This window comes from Lolium rigidum, chromosome 4, assembly GCF_022539505.1.
Source record: "Lolium rigidum isolate FL_2022 chromosome 4, APGP_CSIRO_Lrig_0.1, whole genome shotgun sequence".
Lineage (NCBI taxonomy): Eukaryota > Viridiplantae > Streptophyta > Magnoliopsida > Poales > Poaceae > Lolium > Lolium rigidum.
In genome coordinates this window covers 180,498,057-180,524,661 of record NC_061511.1, presented here as the reverse complement: position 1 = coordinate 180,524,661, position 26,605 = coordinate 180,498,057, and the positions used below count along the sequence as shown (strand labels likewise).

General features: G+C 43.1%; 1 pseudogene; it reads left to right on the top strand.

The window, feature by feature from the left end:
- Nucleotides 1-2,929: 2,929 nt before the first annotated feature.
- On the top strand, nucleotides 2,930-4,048 carry LOC124705978 (annotated as a pseudogene).
- Nucleotides 4,049-26,605: the final 22,557 nt, after the last annotated feature.

The window sequence follows — 26,605 nt, the reverse complement described above, 5'->3', positions numbered from 1 at the left end:
CCTTCACACCAGGTAGAAGTATTGGTCTATACGGTGTGAAATTCCCCAATTTGTCTATACGGGCTCAGTTTGGCCCCTACACCAGGTAGAAGTATTGGTCTATACGGTGTGAAATAGACCTGAGGTAGAAGCAAAAATCCTGGGTGGGTCGTGGCCCAGTTTGGCCCCTACATAGCTCCGCCAGTGCCTTGAGGTGACGGAAGAAGTTGGAGGAGGAGGCAGTGTCTAAACAGGTAGAAGTATTTCTCTTCCCCAATTTGTCTAGACAGGTAGAGTTATTTGAGCCCGTACTCTTCCCCAATTTGTCTATACAGGTAGAAATATTTTATTTCCTTCTCCAAATTCCTGGGTAGCAATTTGTCAATTTGATAGCATTAGTTTGGTTAGGACTGAGACTGTTGGCTGAATTTGTTTTCAGTTCAAAGGAGTGCCTTCTTATTTCTAGATCTAGCAATTTAGACAGAAAAACTAGAGGAGACCGGTGGAAATCGGTGGAGCAGGAGCATAAAAGAGGCACAAGCTCCGCGCTGCCGTCCGCAGCTAAGGGCGGCAGCCACCGCCCAGAGGTCCGGCGGCCGGCAAGCGTCGCTGCGCCTGAATCGAGCTTTTTCTCTAATTTTCCTGCTCATGTATTTTCATTTCTTCCTCTAAATTTTTGGTTAGCAATTTGATAGCACATAGGATTATTCTTGGTTCTTCAATTTTGCAAATAGCAACAGTCACGGGAACAAAAAGAATTGAGTGATGGCTAGAACAAAATTTGATTTATGCGTTTGGAAGGCAGGGATAGTTCCACAACCGAAAATTCTGTTTACACAACAATGGTAAGGCTGATCATAGTAATTCAAATAAAAACTTATTTACACTCCGGTCACAAGCACACATAACAAGGCAGAGGCTGGATCAGGGGCGTGGTGGCTTTACCTTCTGTTAGCTTGGGTACATAAGAAGGTGCGGCGGTGTACAGATGGACGCGGGGGGCTCGGCGGAGGCTATGCGGTGGTCGGTGTGATCACTTCGCTGCGCCAACTGAACACTATAATGTGTTGAGAAGGTATCTTCGATGCACGGGTTTGTGGGGTTTTGCTGGTTTCCATTTGTTCCCAGACTTGCTTTGGACTTGCATTCTTGCTTGGCCCCTGCCTTTCTTTTGACACTATGAAACTGTCCAAAGGATAGCATCTTGGTCTCCTTAACTGACCTAGCTGTTGAGGGATAATATTTGTAATCTTCCTGGTGCTCGCAAATGCAGGGGTCATTAGCATTAACTGATCTCTGTAAGAGTCATTAGCATTAACTTATCTCCGAAAGCCTTTTCAACCTGTAACAGAAACAATGTTGCAGCATTAGCTCAATGCTTCAGGCTAGGGCATATGTCTGACTTTCACAGATAAAATGAACCGTAAAGAAACATTGTTTTGACCATTTAGTTGATAACGCGTACACTGAACAGAGCCATCTGCTTGAGAAGCAGTTGCACACTGCCGCTTGGGAATGAACATGAAGTCCCCACTAGGGGATCACAGTTGCAGACCACCGCCTTAATTTGAGGAATCATTGAAATAATTTGTCACCAAATATATATTAATGTCCACCATTTGTTCCAATTTCCAGCATTAGACGTAATACAACAGTTTTAAGGAGTAAACAATCTATGTGGCAAAGCAGGGGCGGACCTAGAACAAAAACTATCCGGTGTCACTCTACACGTTCACACTATTTTTCTTCTGAATTTAGGGGTGTCACACACTAGAAATAGCTTGAATACTACAAACAAAACAATTTTTACCCGGGGTCTGACCCCTGGTAGCAAAACGTAGGTCCGCCCCTGTGGCAAAGTGTAGCCTCTTGTCTTATTACCACGATCAGAAAATCTCAGTTGATTCCCTTAGATAAAAACCATAGCTCTCAAACAGTAAACAATCAACTAATATTCATGAATGCAATCCACTACCCTAGACACAACAGCCATCCATCACAAGCTAATCTTATTGCCATCCATCACAAGCACCAGTGCTACTGAGATATGCTATAATATTTTTGTGTGTGGATATTTTCCAATGGCAGATTGTACGATAAGCTTGCCTTCTCCGACCATTCTACATATGCACTATGGCACTAAGTGGCATCATGGCATCAAGATCTATATGGCACTCTATACCAGAAGATCAAACTGATGGACATGAGCTCTCTCCAAGCACCAATAGTTGTGAAAACCAACATCGCTTCCTACAGCAGTACCTCATCATCCCACAAGCAAAGATAAGACAGGATCCAAAGAAGTGGAGGCAATCAATAACCGGATCTCATCGGAGTCATCAAGAACCGCTTAGGTCAGTCATCTATCTAGATGTAGCAGAGGTTGAGGCGGACTTACGGGAGAACACGGGCGGCGCAAGGTGCTGAGGCGGCGTCGGGTGCGGATGAGTGGCCTCGGCTAGAATGGGAGAAGGAATAGTCAGGACTGGCCGCCCGGCCAAAACCTGCCCGCCAAACGGCGGGGGCCTACGCGAGGTAATAGATACACCCAAAAACCGTTCCAAACTCTCCTGCCAAACGAGGCCTTTGATTGTGCCCGACCTCCCGCCGCCGCCGCCTCTCCGTCTCGCCCCGCCGCCCCCGGTGCCTCCCGCCGGTTCCACCTGCTATTCCTCGCCTCCACCCCCTCTGTTCCGTTCTCCGCCGCCGCCTCTCTCCTCCTAGGAACCTACTCCGACCCCGGAACCAACTCCAAAGTCCAACCCCGAAACAGACTCGTGCTCCCGTCTACACAAACGCTCTCGCGCGCCCAGCCTGTCTCCTTCCCGTGCGCGATTTGGTTTCGAGGTATGAGCTCTATATCTTCATCCGCCCGCCGGACGCCCACAAGATGAGATCGATTGCGCTCATCTAACAAAAATCCCATCTTTTGTCTCCTGTTTGTAGTAGGATGTCTAAGCGACGATGGCAGGGCGAGGATGGTCAGGCCAACTGCCATGACCACCGCAGCGGCAACAAGCACAAGAGCCTCTATCTCGTTCTAGATGACTGGCACAGGGGCTTCACGATCCACAAGCTTGACGCTGATAGCCCAGACCTAAGCACCCCCCCTGTCGCCCGGCTAGTGGCACCTGTGTATAATCGTGCCATGAGCTTTGCAGCACTGGGAAGCAACATCATAGCTACTAGCAACCAATATGCTGCAACCATGGTCTTCGACACGGAAGATGCTGCTCTGGCAATGGGAAATCCCCTACCTGATTCACTTCACAATACTGTCAACTTCTTTTTCACGGCCAGCGACGTGTTGTTTGCGTTTTCCTACGACTTCATGTTGTAGCCTCACTCCTTTGAAGTCTTCCGCAACCAAGGATGACATGGTCAACTCTTTGTGCCCGAGCACTGACTGGTCCTGGAAAAGCGTTCCGGCACCCTTCACCAAGGATGAAAGGATCCAATCCTATGCCCTTCACCCGGACGGACACACCATATTTGTGTCCGCTTACATCAACCGTGTCCGCGGTGGTGTCACATTCTCCTTTGACACCAAGAACCGTGAATGGAGGCGCCATGGGGATTGGATGTTGCCTTTCAATCTTGAAGGCTACTTTGACGCCGAGCTAGATGCATGGGTTGGGCTACACCGAGATGGCTACATCTGCTCCTGCCAAGTTCCCTTCCTCAACAGTAACAGCAGCAGCACAAGCCCAACTGGAAGATGGCCAAGGAGCACAAGATGTGGAGCCCACCACATCAGTTAGCTAAAGGGCGAGGGGCTACTCTCACCTACATGGGCAACTCCAGGTTTTTCCTTGTTGATTGCGTGGCAGCCGATGGTTTAGAGTTCAGGGATGCTTTTGGTGACTCTGATGGCTGCGTGCTCAACATGACCACGTTTCGTCTCAGGTACGATCGTGAGGGCAATCTGCGAATCAAAGACAGGAACACTACCTCTTGTCCTGTGTCTAAGCAACTCTCGTCGTTCTCCCCGGTGGCGTTCTGGATGTAGCTGCGTCAAGGAAATCAAATTTGCTGTTTTTATTTATTTGGCTGTATGTCATGCATACTAACTATGTTCATCGTTCTATCTGTAAATACAAGGCCACTTTGTACCGTTTTGAGCAACAAAATATATGTTGTATGCCACATAATGTTTGACCCATTTGTATGCTTTCTGTGGCATATAACATTTTCTGAATTACCATGATTTTTTTTGGATGTAGGGGGCGCTTCCCACCCATGAGCATGAACGTATTTTTTCCATCTGACATAACCTTAGTTTAGTCATTTTTTTTTAGAAACACAGTATGAGCACTTCCGGAAGACTGAGCCGGCGGATTGGATCTTGAAATTGACGAAGTCACCACAGGCGCCTCGCTATCGACGGGAACGTTGCCTCCCACTAAAAGAATATTCCGCGCCTTTATGAGACATAGATGTCAAACCTGGGGTTTGAACTCTGATGGGCTATGGGTACAACCACCCTCGTAATCACCCAACCTCAGGTTGGTTCTCTAGTTTAGTCATTCTGAAATAGTACATAGCAAATAGTATATCCTACTCCTTTGAAAAACAGCTCCTGTACTGCTGTATGCAAAAAATATTGATTATTAAACACTAGGCTGAAATTCCTATTTAATTGTATTATTGTATACGCTCCTGTAGTTTATCTGCCTGCTTAACATACTATTGCCTTTTTTTATGTAACTGCAGGCATATGATTTTAGCTGAACGCAAGAAAGGAGAAGACGATGCTGACCTACATGCTGCAAAAAATACTATTCACAGCAAGCATTACAACGTGTCTAGAATTATAGAGGTTGAGTACGAGTTCGGTGATACTCCCAGAAGGAAGAGTGAATGCGTGCATGAGAAGAAGGAAAGTACCCATGGACCGTATCTTAACTAAGAAATAATGCTGGTCGCCAAACTTGGGATCTGCTCTGCTGAAGAAGCTGAAACAAGCTGTTGCTGTCGATGAGTCCCCTGCCTGCGATCTCCCTGGTGTTATTTGAGTAGTTTCGTCTTCAGAAAAGGCTTACTGGGAAGTTTGTAATAAAAAGAGTAGTGGGATAACTTCTTAAGTCGATCTTCTAGAATAGCTAGATTTACTCTTCCCAGTATTTTTCTCTTTTCGAGCCTGTTATTTTTGAGCCTGGATCTGCTTCGGTGGTTTCATTTTAATGGAACCGGAGATACCCTCCCTGTTGATATAAAAAGAAAATCTTAACTCAGAAAAAACGCTGTTTGTATTTTTTGGAGAACCCATCCAGGCGAAAGCATCTGGTTGTGGCTCTAGGGAACATTACTTGTCTCATACTTGCACAGTTTGAGCCTGTTGTTTCTGGTCACTGCGTTGTTCTTCCGTTGCAGGTATTTTGTGCTGTGCTTTTATAAGAAGCGAGCTACAGCTGCTCTGAATTGCAATAATGTTTTACCTGAACTCTTAGTGATACATTGATTTTTACGTCTGCGGCATCATTGAGCAGTTGATAGCAGTGTATGGGAGGCTGAAGATGTTTGTGCAGCAGGGCAAGGATGTGATTTTTATGGAGCTACTGTGCATTTTGTGATTGCACTTGATGCGTGCGTCACGTGCGTGTCTCTTATTACTTACAACATGTAATCTTGTTAGGATCGCTGCATTCTCAGAGCTCAGCCGCTCCCGTGACTCTGCCCTGCTGGTGGGCTGCTCCTGCCATGTGGGCCCATGTTCTGACCTCCCCTGGTCTTGCTCAGATTCATCACGCCCACCTGGCGCCGACCTCTGTGACCTCTTGTCCTGGTCCGCTGCCTCTGTCGTGGCCTCTTACTTACTCCACCAAATCCGCCCAGCTCAAGTGGATCCTTGCTTGCTCATGCAGGCCACAGAAGACAGCCAGGATCGTCACGACTGGTGGAATGCTTTTGTAAGTTTATTTTCCAGGTCTGATTTGTCTAATTGGTGTGTGGATGAAATTTTTTTCTTTGTTCAGTAATAACTTAATCTTGGAATAAAACACTTGTTATAGTATTAAATTAATAAATGAAAAGATTTAGGCATTAGTTTATAAGGAATTCTGTATGAATATGTATTAGAGGAAGGAATAATTCCAATTTTTTTGCTGCATTTGTACAGTTTCTTGGTTCTAGCATATTATGATTTAGTTGTTTCCATTAGCACATTTACAAGCTGACACCTTGAATTTACAAAAAAGATAAGCTGCATCATTTTTTATTCACTCGGTTCTATTGAGTAGTTGCAGCGTCAAGTTCAGCATCCTCTTCTGCATGTACGTACATGTACATCACAAAGGAAGTTCAATGTACTCTTCTGCCTAGATGTAATTGTTGGTTTACATCGTACTACCTTTACAGTACAAAGAAATGACTAATTATTATCTAAGCGGCATGCCTGATTAATAAATATTAAAAGCTAAACATAATCATCATTATCATGTATGTAGTGTGGACTTTCACAGATATATGTTGCAACAACATATGTAGGGAAGATCTGGCATAGTCTGTTTAATGGAGAAGTTCTTAACCAAAATAACAAATTGATCCGTCAGCTTACCCAGTTAAGCCATCAAGATGTTGAAGTTCCATCCGGTCATGCCCATTGGTTTCTTCGCGCTCAAAGTGCTATTCTCCAGATTTCTGAATTCGAGGATAGCTCACTAGCTGTGGCCTTGTATTGAAATCACCACTTGACTGAAGACACTTGAAAATTCCTGGAGTTCTCAACCGATAGGATTTATTGTAATTAGATGATAGCTCAGTATGTGCCCATTCGTACCAAATAACTGACACTAAGAACTTCAGTTTTATCCTAATTCTTAGAGTTGTCAACCGATAGGATTTAATGAGTTACAACTTTCTGAACCTCGCTTGTTGCACATGGTCGTGGAGCCAAACTTTAAAACAACGGGTGCAGATGCCACCACAGCGCGTACCTTGGCAGCATGTTGGTTCATTGATTTGGCTGGCAAGAGCACAACGCTAGCAATTTGCCTGTTACTAGTTTGTGCACTGTCATCCATGTAGCTATATACTATTGCTGAATATTTGTGGGAGCCGAGAAGAAAAGCAGAGCGAACTGTTCCTTTTGAGTGCCCCAACACTACATCTAAGGCGAAGACACCGGCACCTAAGGCGAGGATGTTGGGGGAGGAGGAGGTACAAGGAGGGACCGCTCGTGCCGATGGGGAAGCAACTCGGTGTCGCTCCAGTGCGAGAGGAACATTGCCGGCGCGGTGGAAACCAGTGAAGGCGGGGAGCCAGCAACACACCATGGAGTGACGACAGGAGCTGGTGGCGCTCGGGATTTCGAGCGGAGGAGGCCCTACAAGGAGTAATACTTAGTATCGTGGAATCTATCAATTATTTATCTTTTATATATTGGCCAAGCTCAATACTTCAGTAGAGATCGTTAATTTTATAACCCACCATAAAGAAGATGACACAAGAAGGAAAGGAATGTGCCATGTACTGAAATCACCACTTGACTGAAGACACTTGAATATCAAAGAACAGATTTGACATGAGTGATGCTCGCACCTACTTCATATTGGTCTTTGCTGCTCATAGAAAATTTGTTGCACTATCAGGGTCAACAATATTGTTGCATAATTCCTTTTGTTTTCACTATCTCATGTGTTAAAATTATACGCTTTTTAAGTAGAGACACAAGCAAGAGGGGTACCTTATTTCTAAGACATAAGATTTCAAAAGAAAAAAAAACTTACCATGCGTGAGGAATAAACCATTTTCTGCACGTGGTGTACCTAATTTCATTATTGCATCTTTATCTAAAATGAAAATGTGTTGCATCATGTAACAAATTAAATTTGCAACTCTTCAATAAATCAATACACAGTCTCAGTTTCTTTAGTAATTTATCCTTTAATGTAATGAAAAATCTATTCATATATGTTATCAACGTTTTCAGCTTTGTCCTTACGAGGGACATATGAAATATTTCTGTGAAAAGATAGGTATGTGCATCTGAAGACCCGTGCTTTGAATAATATTTCATAAGGCCTACAACCCGTGGTTTGAATAATATATGCTTGCAGATCTAAGTTAATGCTTCAATTTATTCTACAGTATTGACTTTGAAATCAGGCTTGTGCATTTTAGGTCAGCCTGTCATTTTTCACAAGCCAGACGATATTTTGTTTGCCTGTGCTAAAACATAGATTACCAAAACATGTGATATTTCTTCTTCTTTGCAGTTAACCTAGGAGAGGAATTCCTGCCAGCCATGTTCAGCTTTTTATAAGCAAGATGAAGATACACATTGGTCTTTTACACAGTAGTACAGTACAACTTATGACTAGGAAATCATATGCGAGTCCGCTGCTCATACTTATGCAATGGTCAAAATTTGGTCATATCATACTAATTAGCAAGGCTAACTTTCTTAATATTGAATGGTATTAGTGAGATCAGAAATAGTATAACTTGCAAAATAGTATAACTTGAATGACATGTGTAGTTTCCTTGTGCGGAATTATCACATTCTTCGGGATTACATGACTCTTTTAGGTCCCATGCTCAAACAAGCTAGGCTACCTTTGGGAGTTGATGATATCCTCTCCACAGCTAATCAGTTCAGGAATTGATGATACAGGACAGAAGAAAGACAAAACGTAGCCAAATCAGAGAGCAGCAGCACAAACCCGACGGGATTGCTGCTGCTTTGGTCGGAAAAAACAGGGCAAAACTTAACGGAGAGAGAGGGTAGTAGGAAGCATGAACCAACAGCAGCCAAGAAACCCCGCGGCCGCGCAAAACCTCAAATCAATCTGGCGATGTCGTAGCGGCCAAACCCACACCGAGGAGGAGCAAGAAGTCAGGACCTCCAGGAGGAGTAATACAGGGATCAAGTGCCACAACACAATCTCTAAAGGTAACGAGCAGTAGTTTGATTCCCACTCTTTTGTCAAACTTGCAGTATCTTCTTCCGCATTGCCTATCTCCAGTGTTCTCAATTCTGTCATATTCTTCTGTGTGTGATATTCACAGATTACATAAGGCCGGTCTTAATGGTTCTCCACAGTATTCTCAGTTTTACAAGGTCACATCAGTGTGTGTTATCAGGATTACTTCAAGTTCGGCAGGTAACCCAACTCAGACAGAGCTCTTTGGAGATCAGAAAGAAGGGTGGGGAACTGTGTCAACAGCACTGGCAGCAGGAGCTCAATATATGACAGTGCGGGGTGGGTAAAACAATCTCTGACCACCTCCAAAATACCGAAAACATCGTCATCTCTGACTTTTGCTTTGCATGTTACCTGTCCAAGAACTCCAGGGTTACTGACCTGGCTCCGCAAGGTTTTGAGTTCAACAAGATTGGGCGGTATGTAACCGAGTGCATCGCGCAGCAACTTCCATCTCAAGTTCTTCTCGTCCCAGAACTTGTACTTCAGCAGGTGTTCCGACTCCACTATCTGGGTATACTTTCCAAAGTCTTCCTTTCTCAACTTCAACAAGATTGGAGTCCTGCTATACACACGATAAAATTTGTCCGATTCTCGTACGATCCTATGTGGCAATGAATCTTCTCGCGCGAGGCAACTGGTGGCAAACTCGGTTTGGGTTTGGGCTGGGCTGAGACTTTGGTTGGCCCCACCGCTAAATATTATTTTCTCTTTTTACTTTTCCTTATCCTTTTTCTTTGCTTGAGCAGGAGGTACCGCCATCCATTGCTACATCTGGTTGAGCAGTTGATTTTTGCTTCGAGATTTCACCAAGCTAGCGAGATAGCAACCTCCTTAATTGAAATACCGAATTCGAAGATAGATATGTAGCACCGATGTTATCACATCAAAAGACGGATGGCTGGTCTTGGGAAATATTCATCTGGGTGGTTACCAGTCCAATCCGCATCACTGGAAGCAGAGAGCATGCCAAAGGGTGCCGGCCGAAGGTGAAGACTATAGGTGACAGTGGAACGAATATAGCGCAGCATGCGCTCAACATCAGATCAATGAGTATCCCTTGGTGCATGCAGATACTGACAGACACGGTTAACTGCATAGGAAACATCAGGTCGAGGGCGCGAACGTGGGTGGCGCCGGGCGGCGCCTGGCAGGAAGTGATGTCGGGCCGCGAGAAGGAAGGAGTGATGTCGGCGCCCCTAGGCCATCCCCGCTACAAAGGGGACGTTGCCGGGGCGGCGGACGAAGCGAAAATCGTCATCATGCAAAGTGGGACAACATCGTCAGCGATGTGGGCTACTCGTGGACGCGCCGCTCTCCTCGTCCCGAAGTCAGAGGTGAAGGAGGAAGAGAATGAGGTGACAACGCTCCTCCATCAACAGTGCCTCGTCGCAAGCAGCGACGATCCCGAAGACATACCAGGGTAGAACGCCGCCTTCATGTCGTCGCTGAACGACCACAAGGCTTGGGAGGGAAACATCAAAGACGTGATCGCCATGTCGATCTGCGGGGGCGGCAGGCCACTCGTGCGACCTGACGTGCGAGACAGCGAAGCTGATCCCAGCGGTGCGGTGAAAGATGGACTCACCGACTGGCACTAGAACTTCTTCGAGTGCTACGACTGCTCCGGCCGCCGCAAACGCTATTAGTTTATTTAATGTTTAAGTTGGTCGAATTTCATTCAAAACATTGTAATATATATAAAAAATTGAATGAATTTGAATGTTTTCGGTAAAATTAAATTTCTTAAAGTTTTGTTTAGGTGACGCGACTTGAAACAGCGGCGCTCCAAAAACGGCAACACGCAGCGATGTCGCCCAAGCGCTCGATCTAACGCTATTTTCGGACAGGTTTTGGGGGAGGCCGCTGGAAATGCTAATTAGCAATTTAAAGTGGTGATTTTATGTTATATATATTTTTTGTAGATTGGAGGAACTGGGCACTAGGTCATGGTTTGGCCTGGGCTCGGACTTGGGCACATAGCACTGGGCTGGGGATTAATTAGTGTGATTGGCCTAAAGGAAAGTTAGCACTATGGAGAGCATCGTACATAGTTCGTACGTCAATCGTCGTGTGTGGAGCAATTCCGATTGAGTACATTGATATAAAGCTACCTACCTTCCACGTTTCGCTCGATCTCGCTCCAGCGTACAGTCGGAGCATGCCTAGTTGCCTACGCTCGGACGTACACCATCTAGTCTGGCTGCTAGCTTCTTCTTTTTTCGAACCTTTTTCTTTCTCTCTTGCCCACGCTCGTACGTACATCAGCTGGTCTGGCTGCTAGCTCGATCGATTGAACCTTTTTTTTCTCTCTTGGAACGAAATGAACGTGCTTGCTTTCTTGCACAAATGACGTGTATGTAAATATACCTCCCTAGCAAGATCTTCACAGATCAGCAAAGCTTCAAAATTCTTTTTTCATAAGAGAAAGAATCAAGAAATGGTTGAGCTAATTAATCAACCAATCGGTTCATTAGCAAGTGCTTGAAATTCTAGCACGACTTTTTTTTATATTCAGATTATATAGATCAAATAAGGGTCCAGTTAACTAACTCTCAGCAACTTCTTCTCCACCACCGCCCCAGCCATCCCTCTAAGCCCCGCCTCTTTCTTCTCCAGCATCGGCACCCCACACCCGCACCCTAAACCTTTAGGTTCATCCTCGCTGTCGCCGGCTCCAGCTCAACGGACGTTCCCTCGCCCTCTCCTTCCTCCCACTCTGTGTGTCCAGGGTAAAAGATGATGCACGGATCTTGGCACGATTGGGAGATTCTATTGAGCTCTAAGCTAACTCTCACTTTATTGAGAATTAGCAAACCCGATCAAATAATGCATATTTTCAATACTCCCCTCCATCTAAAAATAGGTCCTATTTTTAGACGGAGGGAATATATAGAATCCAACTCCCATCACAAGTATAATGCATGTGCAACTTAAATATACGTACAATTCAACTCTGTATCACTAAAACAAGTCTGATAGCTGAAAAACTTTCACTAAAACAAGTGGTATAGAAACCTTACGAAAAAATTGATGCTAAAAATTTGCTGCTAAACTCAGCTTACCAAACATACAAGTCACTGAACTTGATACAATTTGATGCTAAAAATTTGCTGAACAGTAAATTATTCAGTCCTTTTTTCTGCTCAGTTCTAACAACTAAAATACCAACGACCTCTCTCTTCTACTTTGTTCTTCAACATATGACCAGCTTGAACAAAATTCTTGCTGCACCGATCATGGATATTATTTTCTTCTCCTAGGCTCAACAACATGTAGCCTACAGCAAAAATTACAAATTGGCAATCCAGAAACCTGAATAGAGACAAATAACAGCAACCTATGTTCCAAACTGGCAACCATCAGGATATTAGGTACCTGCAGCTTTCATAAGTTCCAGAACATAAATGACAAAATATGCCAGGCAGTAGAAACCTATCACAAATGACAAAATATGCCAGGCAGCTTTCATCAATTCTTTTCCATACCCATCGAATTGCCCCGGATTAGCAAACAATTCTACTCAAAACAAATCTGAACCAAGTCATTTGCAGTACATCTAGAACCACTCATGAATCTACTACTGGCGGCTTGCTCACAAGAACCGATTTTAGTCGTGCATGGTGGAGGGGAGGGGAACAAGAGAGCGAAGAGGAGAGTTTCCTCACCGTCGAGCACGGACTTGCTCCCGTCGCTGCGCGGGCCTGCTGGAGCGGCCACAGTCGAGGTGGAGGACACGGGAAAGGTAGCTCCTCCATATCCATCAGCTGCTGCGGACGAGGACCTAGGGCAGGTAGCTCCTCCATATACATCTGCGGACGCGGAGGAGGAGGCGGGGGGCGGCGCGGAAGAGAGGTGGATGGTGCGCGGAGGAGGAGGGTCGTGCGCTGAGGAGGCGAGCGGCGGCGCGGAGGAGGCGAGTGGTCTGCGCGTGAGGATAAGACTCAGCCGCTGGAACTCGTGGGTTTTGTGGTTTTGTCCACCAACGCCAGATAAATTTCGTGGTAAGCCGCTTGGGCCATTTGGGCCGAATTTCGCGGGCGGCATATGCGGGATCGCGAAGCGCCGCTGCCACTTACATCCTGACTGCTGTATTTGGCTATCCAATTAACACCATGGAATTTTACCACTTCTCTTTTGGCTGAAGGTTTTTGTTGCAGTAATTGGAGTTTTACCTCGGGATCAACTTCATCAGCTTTGCAATCTCCAGCTTCTTTTGAGCGTACATCGCCATATTCTTTGGCTTAAGCTGAAAACAAGGTACAGTTACAGTTACTATTATCATATATTCATGCAGAGCTAGAGGATGCATTACCTTCTTGATAACTATTTTTCTGAACAAATCCAAAACTTCACCCTCTTTTGTCTAAAATATCACACAAAAGTGACAGTAATGTTAGTAACACCATATCAGTTATATATACATCAGGTTTTATGTACAATGTCATGCTTACATTCTCTGTAATGCCACCCTCACTTGCAAGGAATTTAAACTGAAAAAAAAATAGAAATGGCAATATATTGCATTATGAACTCATTAGATGTGTCTATAAACTTGTGGAACAACTCAAAGTTAAGAGAGCAACTTGCCTTCTGTTCAAAGAAAGAAATGGACGTTGCGTTACTTTCAGCATCCATTCTCTCACATTCAAAACCAAATTTGTCCATTTCATATGCTTCCTTCACGGCATCTCTCAAACTTCCCTGTAATGTTAGTGTGATAGTAAGAAATGTGTTCAACTACAAATGAAGGGCACTAATAGTTGAGTACGCGAAAGGTTTGATGTAGTACATGGCTAACCTTCTTTAAAGCATTAAGCTTCCAAACCTCAAAATAGAAAAGAGACCAGTCCTCGACGACCTTATCCTCACGCAGCTCGGATATGTACTCCTGAACCAAATGGATAAAATTGACAACAACCCCAGTGATGAACAGAAACAAAATTAAAAGCACAAGAATATCTTACATAGAATGCCATGCGAACTAAACTAGCACTCAGATTGGCAAAGCGTGATGCAATCCTCAATGCTTGCCTCCCTGCTCTAGTACCCACCTCTTCCCACTGAAGTGCAAAGAAGTTAATCATCATGGTACTGCACCATCCATGCGTATATAACTAATATACCTATATTTCATGATTTTCTGTGGGACATACATACCTTCTCAGAATTTTCATCCAGATCCACATGCTCTTTAATCCACTGTTACAAGATAGAAGCCTATCAGCATAAAGTAAATCTAGCCAAAAGAAATGTTTTAAATTCCATGTGGGTACCTTGATTTTGCTCGATAGTTCTCCATAAAACTTGACATAAGCATCATCAACTTCATATGTATGATAATATGCGTGGTAGTCCTCCCAATAGATGTATAGACTGTCAGAACAATCACGAGACTAGCAAAGAGAGAAGAATTAGATGGATGGAGTACAGAAATGATGGACACTCTTTAGAAGTTAAGCCACACATTCAAGTTTCAAGTAAAATATGTACTTGGTTGATAACCAAACACTACATGAACTGTTCTGTGCTTTGTTAAGGTTTGCAATCAGAGAATAGGGAAGCACTATCTATTCACTGAGCTACCAGCTTAGTTAAGGTTTTGCATGAACAATAAGGGTTGCATTACATGTCTTGAATTTACCCCAAAATGCTTTCTGTTGAAAGCTACGCAAAGAATAGTAAATTGAACAAATAAGACATAAACACATACTCTTACTGTTTGAAAGCACACACGTGCATGAAGTATTCAGTTTTCTTTCTGGTGCGAATTAACATGCTAGAAATGCTACCATGTAATTAAGCGGCCTTTAAGTTGTCAACCCATAGTGCGAGAACGACAGGACCTAACTAGTTTCAACAGCCATAAAACTACCAGCATAGATTCTGTTGCCCCACAGCTGACAATAGATTTGAAAAGAGCAATGTTGGGGGTAAGCAAATCAGACAACATAGCCTGGACCGCTCCCTAAAATCACAGAAATCTTGACAGTTTCATCTTTTCATGAACTAGAACTCAGCATCACATTGGCTGTGTTTGTTAAAAGCACAATAATTTACTGTCATAAACATACTTGGTGTGATGATTCTAATAACAACATTTTGAGTACAAATATAGTGCATCAGAACAATACAGAGCATGGTCGAATCGAGCTATTCACAGCAGGGAATATGGAGCAGAAGACTACAAGTCACCACCTACAATATATGCATTGAGATAACCAAACTAGTCAACTGAATGAATCACATAGACAGAACACTTACACCATTAAAAACGAGAAGCCGTTGGTAGTCATTCAATTCGGCAACCCAGGTATCGACAGGATGGAAGCACCCCTCAAAACTTGGATGGGTATCGAAATGTAAAAAGTACCGGTTTTCCTGAAGTTCCTCCACAGAGTAATCTTCTGGATCCTTAAGCTTACGTGCCAACTCTGGCTCCGCAACATTCTATACATAGATAAAAAAAATCACTTAAAACAAAGCGAACCAGATAAAGGACTACAGAAATCACATACATGCAGATATTAGAAAGGACATTTAATGTAGCATAGATACCTTGTAATAAGCGATCCGATAACGTGCAAGACGCAAATTTAAATCTTCCTCTTCCTCAGTTGTCATACTAGAGCGTTTGTAGATAGGAGGAATGTCAGGGGCTAGACATTTGGTGTAGTTGGCGGCATCCTCCGGGCTGATTTCTACATCCGGCCCCCAAATCTCTTGTTCGTTTTCTTGTTGCTCCGGGTCTGAAGTGTCCAGCGGCAGATGGTTATCTTTGATGATGCCCTCCATGTCTGTCGCAGGAGAAATCGGGTCTTGATTATCCTGGGCGGCAGGAGCATTGGATGATGATGGGGGGGAGCACTTGCGGCGCCTCTTCTCCACCGGCCATGCCCTGTTTATTCCATCTCCATCATCGCCCAGTGGACCATACTGGACGGGCTGCTCCTGCAGCATCTCAGTCGAACGCTATGTTTCCCAAGCTTATCCGGCGGAATCAGTCGGCAGTGAGCTGGAGGCCAAGGTTGCCCTGCTCGGATGCGATCTGGACAGCGGCGAGACCGGGGCCGAGGCCAAACTGGGCGTCGGAGAGACGGGGTGGACTGGTCCGGCAGCGTCGATCTGCTGGAAAGATGTATGGGGGCGTAGATGTGAGGAAGCGGCGGCGGCGGCGCGGGGAAACCCTAGCTTCGCACGGGAGAGAGAGAGACGAGATAGGGAAATCCGGCCAGTCCTATACACCGACCAGGTCGGCGCCGATGCGGGTTGCCGCACACCCCTGGTCGGGTATTGGGCCTGGCCCATTTAGCGTTTTCTTCGATTTCGCCTTCGTTTTCTCTCTTTTTTCTTTTTTTCGTTTTTCTGTTTTCTGTTTTATTTTCTTTTTCTTTCTGTTTATTTTTTCTTTTGTTCAAATTAAAAAAGTCTATATTCGAAAAATGTTTAAATTTGAGAATTATTAAAATGGTTCAATATGAAAACTGTTCAAATTCAAAAATTGTTCAAATATGAAAATCATTCATATTCGAAATTTGTTCAAATATGAAATTTGTTCAAATTCGAAAATTGTTCTAATATGAAAATCGTTCAGAGTTGAAAATTGTTCAAATATAAAATTTATTCAAATTCAGAAATGTACAAAAAGAAACGAAAAAGAAAAAAGGGCTTACCTAATGTTGAGCTGCGGCCCGTTTAGGGAAAACGATTCGGCAAACTTAATGGGCCAAGCCCACAAACTACCGGAAGAAGGTGGAGGGGGTGTGCGGCAACTGTTTCCGCGCCGATCAGGTCGGTGGACAGCATCACCCTATACACCGACCAGGCACCGCACACCCTGGTCGGGTATTGGGCCTGGCCCATTTTAACCTTTTGTTTCTTTTTTTTCGTTTTCTGTTTCGTTTTCTGTTTTTTCTTTTTTCTTTTTTCGGTTTTCTTTTTTGTTTCCTTTTATTTTCGGTTTATTTTTGTTTCTGTTCAAAACCGAAAAGTTCAAATTTGAAAATAGTTTAAATTCGAAAAACGTTCAAATTTGAAAAGTGTTTAAGACGAAAAATGTTCAAAGCTAAAAATTATTCGTATCCGAAAAATGTTCATAATCGAAAAATATTCAAATTGAAAATATGTTCATTTTTGAAAAATGTTCAAATTTTGGGAAAAAACGAATTTTTCAAAAAAATGTTCATTCTAAAAAATGTTCAAATTTTGAAAAATGTTCAATCTAAAAAATATTCGAATTTTGAAAAAAAGATATTCTAAAAAATTATTTTTTGGAAAAAAATATATTAAAAGACAAAAAATTAAACTTCGAGATTTAAAAACGGATTCAAAAAATTCTTCTTTTTAAAAAAGGAAAATATGTAAACAGAAAAGAAAAAATAAATAGAATAAGGAAAATAGAAATGACCTTACCTGATGGGCCGGCCCACTAGACAACCGCCGGGTCGGGGGTGTGCGGCACCGCGTCCGCACCGACCCGGTCGGTGTATAGGAGGCCCCGACGAGATAAGTGTGGAGGGCAACAGTGTGGTTCTGTTTTGCGGTCCAAGTCAGGTAGGCACCTAAGTGTGGTCATGTTGGAGATATGCCCAAGAGGCAATAATAAAATGGTTATTATATATCTTTGTGTTTATGATAAATGTTTATATATCATGCTATAATTGTATCAACCGAAACATTGATACATGTGTGTTATGTAAACAACAAGGAGTCCCTAGTAAGACTCTTGTATAACTAGCTTGTTGATTAATAGATAATCATTGTTTCATGATCATGAACATTGAATGTTATTAATAACAAGGTTATATCATTGATGAATGATGTAATGGACACACCCATTTAAGCGTAGCATAAGATCGCGTCATTAAGTTCATTGATACGTCTCCAACGTATCGATAATTTCTTATGTTCCATGCTTGTTTTATGATGATACACACATGTTTTATACATACTTTATGTCATATTTATGCATTTTCCGGCACTAACCTATTAACAAGATGCCGAAGAGCCAGTTGTTGTTTTTCTGCTGTTTTTGGTTTCAGAAATCCTAGTAAGGAAATATTCTCGTAATTGGACGAAATCAACGCCCAGGGGCCTATTTTTCCACGAAGCTTCTAGAAGACCGAAAGGGAAACGAAGTGGGGAGACGAGGCGCCGCCACACTAGGGCGGCGCGGCCCAAGGGGGGCCCACGCGGCCCTAGCGTGTAGCCCCCTTGTCAGCCCTCCGACTCCGCCCTTTCGCCTACTTAAAGTCTTCGTCGCGAATACCCCAGTACCGAGAGCCACGATACGGAAAACCTTCCAGAGACGCCACCGCCACCAATCCCATCTCGGGGGATTCAGGAGATCGCCTCAGGCACCCTGCCGGAGAGGGGAATCATCTCCCGGAGGACTCTTCACCGCCATGGTCGCCTCCGGAGTGATGTGTGCGTAGTTCACCCTTGGACTATGGGTCCATAGCAGTAGCTAGATGGTTGTCTTCTCCTAATTGTGCTATCATTGTCGATCTTGTGAGCTGCCTAACATGATCAAGATCATCTATTTGTAATGCTACATGTTGCGTTTGTTGGGATTCGATGAATATTGAATGCTATGTTATGTTGATTATCAATCTATCATCTATGTGTTGTTTATGATCTTGCATGCTCTCCGTTATTAGTAGAGGCTCTGGACAAGTCGTTACTTGTAACTCCAAGAGGGAGTATTTATGCTCGATAGTGGGTTCATGCCTCCATTAAATCTGGGACAGTGACATAAAGTTATAAGGTTGTGGATGTGTTGTTGCCACTAGGGATAAAATAACAGGTGGTAACAAAAGACTACTATCATTATAATCATCATAAATAGGAGGCAAAGTATCATCAAAGTAAATTTCCTCCTCAATTCTTGGGGGACTAAAAAGATCATGCTCATCAAAACCAGCTTCCCCAAGCTTAGAATTTTCCATAGCATTAGCAACAATAGTGTTCAAAGCATTCATATTAATAACATTTCCATTAGCATGCATATAAAGTTCCATGGGTTTTTTAATTCTCTCTTCAAACACATCATGTCCTAATTCAAGATAAAGTTCATAAAGATCTCTCATATTTTTGTTGTTTTCCATTATGCCTAACTAGTGTAAACAAGAAACAAAAAGTTGCACTTGCAGGATCTAAAGGAAATAGCTTCGAGTACTTACAACGGCGGAAATAGCTTAGTAGCCGAGATCCGGAGTGTGAGTACCTTTTACCTTTCCTCCCCGGCAACGGCGCCGGAAAATAGCTTGATGTCTACGCCCCCTCCTTTTCCTCGTAGACGGTGTTGGGCCTCCAAGAGCGAGAGGTTTGTAGAACGAGCGGCAAGTTTCCCTTAAGTGGATCACCCAAGGTTTATCGAACTTAGGGAGGAAGAGGTCAAAGATATCCCTCTCATGCAACCCTGCAACCACAAAGAAAGAAGTCTCTTGTGTCCCCAACACACCTAATAGGTGCACTAGTTTGGCGAAGAGATAGTGAAATACAGGTGGTATGAATATATATGAGCAGTGGCAACGGCACCGGAAAAGTGCTTTGCCCGGGACGAGTAAACAAGCGAGTAGTAACGCAGCGGTAGTAACGCAGTAAAACAGTAAACAAGCAGCGATAGCAGTATTTAGTAACAAGGCCTAGGGATTAGACTTTCACTAGTGGACACTCTCAACTTTGATCACATAACAGAATAGATAAATGCATACTCTACACTCTTGTTGGATGATGAATACATTGCGTAGGATTACACGAACCCTCAATGCCGGAGTTAACAAGCTCCACAATTCAATGTTCATATTTAAATAACCTTAGAGTGCATGAAAGATCAATTCGACTAAACCAAGTACTAACATAGTATGCACACTGTCACCTTCACACTATGTACGAGGAATAGATCACATCAATACCATCATAGCAATAGTTAACTTCATAATCTACAAGAGATCATAATCATAGCATACGCCAAGTACTAACACGGATGCACACACTTGTCACCATTACACCGTGCGGGAGGAATAAAACTACTTTAATAACATCACTAGAGTAGCACATAGATAAATTGTGATACAAAACACATTGCAATCATAAAGAGATATAAATAAGCACTTCACTATGCCATTCATAACAGTGAATAAGTATTCTGTGAAATATAGCCTAAGAGACCCACACGGTGCACACACTGTCACCTTTACACACGTGGGACAAGGAGTATCCGGAGATCACATAAGTAAAATTCACTTGACTAGCATAACGACATCTAGAAATACAAGCATCATCATATGAATCTCAATCATGTAAAGCAGCTCATGAGATTATTGTATTGAAGTACATAGGAGAGAGATGAACCACATAGCTACCGTTACAGCCCCGAGCCTCGATGGAGAACTACTCCCTCCTCATGGGAGCAGCAGCGGTGATGAAGATGGCGGTGGTGTCGATGGAGGAGCCTTCCGGGGGCACTTCCCCATCCCGGCGGCGTGCGGGAACGGAGACTCCTGTCCCCCGGATCTTGGCTTCACGATGGCGGCGGCTGCGGAAGGTTTCACGTGGGTTTCGTCGAACGTATCGGGGTTTTCACGACGGAGGCTTTAAATAGGCGAAGAGGCGGCGCGGGAGGGCTGACGGGGGTGGCCGGACTATGGGGGCGCGGGCCCCCCTGGCCGCGCCGGCCTAGGGTTTGGTGGCCCTGTGCCCCCTCTCCGGCGGTTCTCGTGTGTTCCGGATGCTTCCGGGCAAAATAGGAACACGGGCGTTGATTTCGTCCGATTCCGAGAATATTTCTTTACTAGGATTTCGAAACCAAAAACAGCAGAAAACGAGAGCGGCACTTCGGCATCTCGTCAATAGGTTAGTTCCGGAAAACGCATAAATATGACATATAATGTGTATAAAATATGTAGATATCATTAATAATGTGGCATGGAACATAAGAAATTATCGATACGTCGGAGACGTATCAGCATCCCCAAGCTTAGTTTCTGCTCGTCCCGAGCAGGTAAACGATAACAAAGATAATTTCTGGAGTGACATGCCATCATAACCTTGATCATACTATTTGTAAAGCATATGTAGTGAATGCAGCGATCAAATCAATGTAAATGACATGAGTAAACAAGTGAAACATATAGCAAAGACTTTTCATGAATAGCACTTCAAGACAAGCATCAATAAGTCTTGCATAAGAGTTAACTCATAAAGCAATAATTCATAGTAAAAGCATTGAAGCAACACAAAGGAAGATTAAGTTTCAGCGGTTGCTTTCAACTTATAACATGTATATCTCATGGATAATCGTCAACATAGAGTAATATAATAAGTGCAATATGCAAGTATGTAGGAATCAATGCACAGTTCACACAAGTGTTTGCTTCTTGAGGTGGAGAGAAATAGGTGAACTGACTCAACATAAAAGTAAAAGAATGGTCCTCCATAGAGGAAAAGCATCGATTGCTATATTTGTGCTAGAGCTTTTATTTTGAAAACATGAAACAATTTTGTCAACGGTAGTAATAAAGCATATGTATCATGTAAATTATATCTTACAAGTTGCAAGCCTCATGCATAGTATACTAAAAGTGCCCGCACCTTGTCCTAATTAGCTTGGACTACCGGATCATCGCAATGCACATGTTTTAACCAAGTGTCACAATGGGGTACCTCCATGCCGCACTGTACAAAGGTCTAAGGAGAAAGCTCGCATTGGATTTCTCGCTATTGATTATTCTCAACTTAGACATCCATACCGGGACAACATAGACAACGAGATAATGGACTCCTCTTTTATGCATAAGCATGTAACAACAATTAATAATTTTCTCATATGAGATTGAGGATATTGTCCAAAACTGAAACTTCCACCATGGATCATGGCTTTAGTTAGCGGCCCAATGTTCTTCTCTAACAATATGCATGCTCCAACCATTAAGGTGGTAGATCTCTCTTACTTTAGACAAGACGGACATGCATAGCAACTCACATGATATTCAACAAAGAGTAGTTGATGGCGTCCCCAGTGAACATGGTTATCGCACAACAAGCAACTTAATAAGAGATAAAGTGCATAAGTACATATTCAATACCACAATAGTTTTTAAGCTATTTGTCCCATGAGCTATATATTGCAAAGGTGAAGAATGGAAATTTAAAGGTAGCACTCAAGCAATTTACTTTGGAATGGCGGAGAAATACCATGTAGTAGGTAGGTATGGTGGACACAAATGGCATAGTGGTTGGCTCAAGTATTTTGGATGCATGAGAAGTATTCCCTCTCGATACACGGTTTAGGCTAGCAAGGTTATTTGAACCAAACACAAGGATGAATCGGTGCAGCAAAACTCATATAAAAGACATATTGTAAATATTATAAGACTCTACACCGTCTTCCTTGTTGTTCAAACTCAATACTAGAAATTATCTAGACCTTAGAGAAACCAAATATGCAAACCAAATTTTAGCATGCTCTATGTATTTCTTCATTAATGGGTGCAAAGTATATGATGCAAGAGCTTAAATATGAGCACAACAATTGCCAAGTATCACATTATCCAAGACATTATAGCAATTACTACATGTATCATTTTCCAATTCTAACCATATAACAATTTAATGAAGAAGAAACTTCGCCATGAATACTATGAGTAAAGCCTAAGGACATACTTGTCCATATGCTACAGTGGAGCGTGTCTCTCTCCCATACAATGAATGCTAGGATCCATTTTATTCAAACAAAACAAAATCAAAAACAAACCGACGCTCCAAGCAAAGCACATAAGATGTGATGGAATAAAAATATAGTTTCAGGGGAGGAACCTGATAATGTTGTCGATGAAGAAGGGGATGCCTTGGGCATCCCCAAGCTTAGACAGCTTGAGTCTTCTTAGAATATGCAGGGGTGAACCACCGGGGCATCCCCAAGCTTAGAGCTTTCACTCTCCTTGATCATATTGCATCATACTCCTCTCTTGATCCTTGAAAACTTCCTCCACACCAAACTTAGAACAACTCATTAGAGGGTTAGTGGACAATAAAAATTAACATGTTCAGAGGTGACACAATCATTCTTAACACTTCTGGACATTGCATAAAGCTACTGGACATTCATGGATCAAAGAAATTCATCCAACATAGCAAAAGAGGCAATGCGAAATAAAAGGCAGAATCTGTCAAAACAGAACAGTTCGTATTGACGAATTTTATCGAGGCACCAGACTTGCTCAAATGAAAATGCTCAAATTGAATGAAAGTTGCATACATATCTGAGGATCACTCACGTAAATTGGCATAATTTTCTGAGTTACCTACAGAGAAAACAGCCCAGATTCGTGACAGCAAAGAAATCTGTTTCTGCGCAGTAATCCAAATCTAGTATGAACTTTTCTATCAACGACTTTATTTGGCACAACAAAACACTAAACTAAGATAAGGAGAGGTTGCTACAGTAGTAAACAACTTCCAAGACACAAAAATAAAACAAGGTACTGTAGCAAAATAACACATGGGTTATCTCCCAAGAAGTTCTTTTCTTTATAGCCATTAAGATGGGCTCAGCAGTTTTAATGATGCACTCGCAAGAAATAGTATTTGAAGCAAAAGAGAGCATCAAGAGGCAAATTCAAAACACATTTAAGTCTAACATGCTTCCTATGAAGAGGAATCTTGTAAATAAACAAGTTCATGAAGAGCAAAGTAACAAGCATAGGAAGATAAAACAAGCATAGCTTCAAAAATTTCAGCACATAGAGAGGTATTTTAGTAACATGAAAATTTCTACAACCATATTTTCCTCTCTCATAATAATATTCAGTAGCATCATGAGCAAACTCAACAATATAACTATCACATAAAGCTTTCTTATCATGAGTCTCATGCATAAAATTATTACTCTCCACATAAGCATAATCAATTTTATTAGTACTAGTGGGAGCAAATTCAACAAAGTAGCTATCATTATTATTCTCATCATCAAATATAGGAGGCATATTGTAATCATAATCAAATTCATCCTCCATAACAGGTGGTAACAAAAAAACTACTATCATTATAATCATCATAAATAGGAGGCAAAGTATCATCAAAGTAAATTTCCTCCTCAATTCTTGGGGGACTAAAAAGATCATGCTCATCAAAACCAGCTTCCCCAAGCTTAGAATTTTCCATAGCATTAGCAACAATAGTGTTCAAAGCATTCATATTAATAACATTCCCATTAGCATGCATATAAAGTTCCATGGGTTTTTTAATTCTCTCTTCAAACACATCATGTCCTAATTCAAGATAAAGTTCATAAAGATCTCTCATATTTTTGTTGTTTTCCATTATACCTAACTAGTGTAAACAAGAAACAAAAAGTTGCACTTGCAGGATCTAAAGGAAATAGCTTCGAGTACTTACAACGGCGGAAATAGCTTAGTAGCCGAGATCCGGAGTGTGAGTACCTTTTACCTTTCCTCCCCGGCAACGGCGCCAGAAAATAGCTTGATGTCTACGCCCCCTCCTTTTCCTGTAGACAGTGTTGGGCCTCCAAGAGCAAGAGGTTTGTAGAACAGCAGCAAGTTTCCCTTAAGTGGATCACCCAAGGTTTATCGAACTCAGAGAGGAAGAGGTCAAAGATATCCCTCTCATGCAACCCTGCAACCACAAAGAAAGAAGTCTCTTGTGTCCCCAACACACCTAATAGGTGCACTAGTTTGGCGAAGAGATAGTGAAATACAGGTGGTATGAATATATATGAGCAGTGGCAACGGCACTAGAAAAGTGCTTTGCCCAGGACAGTAAACAAGCAGTAGTAACGCAGCAGTAGTAACGCAGTAGAAACAGTAAACAAGCAGCGATAGCGATATTTAGGAACAAGGCCTAGGGATTAGACTTTCACTAGTGGACACTCTCAACTTTGATCACATAACGAGAATAGATAAATGCATACTCTACACTCTTGTTGGATGATGAATACATTGCGTAGGATTACACGAACCCTCAATGCCGGAGTTAACAAGCTCCACAATTCAATGTTCATATTTAAATAACCTTAGAGTGCATGAAAGATCAATTCGACTAAACCAAGTACTAACATAGTATGCACACTCGTCACCTTCACACTATGTAGGAGGAATAGATCACATCAATACCATCATAGCAATAGTTAACTTCATAATCTACAAGAGATCATAATCATAGCATACGCCAAGTACTAACATGGATGCACACACTCGTCACCATTACACCGTGCGGGAGGAATAAAACTACTTTAATAACATCACTAGAGTAGCACATAGATAAATTGTGATACAAAACACATTGCAATCATAAAGAGATATAAATAAGCACTTCACTATGCCATTCATAACGGTGAATAAGTATTCTGTGAAATATAGCCTAAGAGACCCACACGGTGCACACACTTGTCACCTTTACACACGTGGGACAAGGAGTCTCCGGAGATCACATAAGTAAAATTCACTTGACTAGCATAACGACATCTAGATTACAAGCATCATCATATGAATCTCAATCATGTAAAGCAGCTCATGAGATTATTGTATTGAAGTACATAGGAGAGAGATGAACCACATAGCTACCGGTACAGCCCCGAGCCTCGATGGAGAACTACTCCCTCCTCATGGGAGCAGCAGCGGTGATGAAGATGGCGGTGGTGTCGATGGAGGAGCCTTCCGGGGGCACTTCCCCGTCCCGGCGGCGTGCCGGAACGGAGACTCCTGTCCCCCGGATCTTGGCTTCGCGATGGCGGCGGCTGCGGAAGGTTTACGTGGGTTTCGTCGAACGTATCGGGGTTTTCGCGACGGAGGCTTTAAATAGGCGAAGAGGCGGCGCAGGAGGGCTGACGGGGTGGTCGGACTATAGGGGCGTGGGCCCCCCTTGGCCGCGCCGGCCTAGGGTTTGGTGGCCCTGTGCCCCCTCTCTGGCGGTTCTCGTGTGTTCTGGATGCTTCCGGGCAAAATAGGAACCTGGGCGTTGATTTCGTCCGATTCCGAGAATATTTCTATACTAGGATTTCTGAAACCAAAAATAGCAGAAAACAGGAACTGGCACTTCGACATCTCGTCAATAGGTTAGTTCCGGAAAACGCATAAATATGACATATAATGTGTATAAAACATGTAGATATCATCAATAATGTGGCATGGAACATAAGAAATTATCGATACGTCGGAGACGTATCAGACCCCGGTCCAATCTTTACATCGAATACAATCTACTGAAATACTCGCTCTACTGTTTTCTGCAAACATCATCATCCACACTATACATTTAATCCTTTGCTACAGCAAGCCGGTGAGATTGACAACCTCACTGTCACGTTGGGGCAAAGTAATTTGGTTGTGTTGTGCAGGTTCCACGTTGGCGCCGAAATCCCTAGTGTTGCGCCGCACTACACTCCGCCGCCATCAACCTTCAACGTTGTTGTGGGTATACTTCATGGGTGTACCATCGACAGTGCCTAGATCCGGCAAGCCCGGGTGGCCCACAGACGGTGATGAGGCATGTGGCCCATCGGGCGGCCCAGTTCTGTCGTTGATCATGAAGGAAGAAGTCCAGCCCAGGATCGGCGAGGCCGGATCCGTACCGACCTAGGAGTGACCCGGATCCAGGGAGGCCCATGAGGACCCGGATCCAGTACGACGTGTATGGAAGGCGGATCCGTGACGTGCACGGCAAGATATTGTACCGTAGCTAGG